Source organism: Carcharodon carcharias, assembly GCF_017639515.1.
Source record: "Carcharodon carcharias isolate sCarCar2 chromosome 40 unlocalized genomic scaffold, sCarCar2.pri SUPER_40_unloc_8, whole genome shotgun sequence".
Taxonomy (NCBI): Eukaryota; Metazoa; Chordata; class Chondrichthyes; order Lamniformes; family Lamnidae; genus Carcharodon; species Carcharodon carcharias.
The window spans coordinates 517093-519484 of NW_024470862.1; the positions used below are offsets into that span (position 1 = coordinate 517093).

Below are 2392 nucleotides of genomic sequence, written 5' to 3' on the forward strand. Positions count from 1 at the left end.
GTCCGCAGCTGGAGTACTACGTAGAGCTTTGGTCTCATTGCTTAAGGAGGGATGTAACTCGCATTGGAAACAGTTCAAAGTAGGGTCACTCGGCTGATCCCTGGGATGAAGGGGGAAAGGTTGAGCAGGTTGGGACTTTACTCATTGGAATTTAGAAGGATGACAGGACATCTTATTGAAATATATAAAATTCTGTGCAGCAAGGGGAGCTTTGACAGGGTGGATGCTGAGCGGGTGGTAGACACTCATGTGCGAACCTAGAACGAGGGGGCACAGTTTAAGAATAAAGGGTCTCCACAAGAATAGGGAGGTGTGGAGAGATGTCATCTCTCAGAAGGTGCTCGGTCAGTGGGAATCAATTCAACAGACTTGGAGTAGGTTCAAGAGTGGGGAAGAGAGGGATAGGGAGAGAGGGCACAACGGAGAAATCAGGATATAGAAAGAGGACACAACGGGGAACAGAGGGATACAGAGAGAGGACACACCGGGGAACAGAGGTATATAGAGAGAGGACACACCGGGGAACAGAGGGATATAGAGAGAGGACACACCGGGGAATAGAGGGATTTGGAAAGACGACACACCGGGGAACAGAGGGATATAGAGAGAGGACACACCGGGGAACAGAGGGATATAGAGAGAGGACACACCGGGGAATAGAGGGATTTGGAAAGACGACACACCGGGGAACAGAGGGATATAGAGAGAGGACACACCGGGGAACAGAGGGATACAGAGAGAGGACACACCGGGGAACAGAGGGATATAGAGAGAGGACACACCAGGGAACAAAGGGATATAGAGAGAGGACACACCGGGGAACAGAGGGATACAGAGAGAGGACACACCGGGGAACAGAGGGATACAGAGAGAGGACACTCCGGGGAACAGAGGGATATAGAGAGAGGACACACCGGGGAACAGAGGGATATAGAGAGAGGACACACCGGGGAATAGAGGGATTTGGAAAGACGACACACCGGGGAACAGAGGGATATAGAGAGAGGACACACCGGGGAATAGAGGGATATAGAAAGACGACACACCGGGGAACAGAGGGATATAGAGAGAGGACACACCGGGGAACAGAGGGATATAGAGAGAGGACACACCGGGGAATAGAGGGATTTGGAAAGACGACACACCGGGGAACAGAGGGATATAGAGAGAGGACACACCGGGGAACAGAGGGATACAGAGAGAGGACACACCGGGGAACAGAGGGATATAGAGAGAGGACACACCGGGGAACAGAGGGATATAGAGAGAGGACACACCGGGGAACAGAGGGATACAGAGAGAGGACACACCGGGGAACAGAGGGATACAGAGAGAGGACACTCCGGGGAACAGAGGGATATAGAGAGAGGACACACCGGGGAACAGAGGGATATAGAGAGAGGACACACTGGGGGTACAAGGGGATATAAAGGGTGGACACACACACAGAGGACCATTGGGATAAAGCACGCTGACTCCTTGGGAACAGGAGGGATAACGCCGTCCCTTCTGGCGGTTGCAGCACCCAGAGCTGAATGACTATTCTGACAGTCACTGCCCCCCTGCAGCACCAGAACCTGCTGATCAGGAAGTTCTGCGTCTGCTGATGAATACCTCACCCTGCACACGCCCCTGGGAGTAACCCAGCGGCCCTCCCTCCCTCCCTGTGGACTGTCAGCCCTGGTCAAAGGTGCTTGGCTGTCAGACACACCGGAGCCTGACAGCTCCACGAGAGAAGCCCCCCGGGCCAGGATCGAACCCTCTCCTGGAAAGCTCCGAGGTACAGGCTCGGGAATCTGCCCGGGGAATCTGACACGTGAAACCAGGGCGTGGGGAACCCTCGACTACAGCTGCAAGCAGCCAAGCTGTTCCAGGTAAGAATAATCCAACGTGTGTGTGTGTATACCCAGGGAGAGTCCACAGCGTCAGCACACACAGCGAGCGCTGAAGATCGTGCAGAGGCAGAGAGGAGAACAGAACGATGTGGGAGGGCAGGTTAGGAGTGAAAGTAAAACTGGAACCTGCCCAGCTAAACACTCCCAGGACAGGTATAACACGGGGTTAGATACAGGGTAAATCTCCCTCTACACTGTCCCTATCAAACACTCCCAGGACAGGTACAGCACGGGGTTAGGTACAGAGTAAATCTCCCTCTACACTGTCCCCATCAAACACTCCCAGGACAGGTACAGCACGGGGTTAGATACAGAGTAAATCTCCCTCTACACTGTCCCCATCAAACACTCCCAGGACAGGTACAGCACGGGGTTAGATACAGAGTAAATCTCCCTCTACACTGTCCCCATCAAACACTCCCAGGACAGGTACAGCACGGGGTTAGATACAGAGTAAATCTCACTCTACACTGTCCCCATCAAACACTCCCAGGACA

General features: G+C 53.5%; 1 protein-coding gene across 1 annotated transcript in view; it reads left to right on the plus strand.

The window, feature by feature from the left end:
* Window positions 1-1695: 1695 nt before the first annotated feature.
* LOC121275053 (pleckstrin homology domain-containing family G member 6-like) overlaps window positions 1696-2392 on the plus strand; it is a gene marked incomplete at its 3' end in the record, with an annotated part of 9708 nt that continues 9011 nt past the window's right edge. The window contains exon 1 of the mRNA XM_041182443.1: window positions 1696-1874. The remainder of the gene's footprint in view (window positions 1875-2392) is intronic.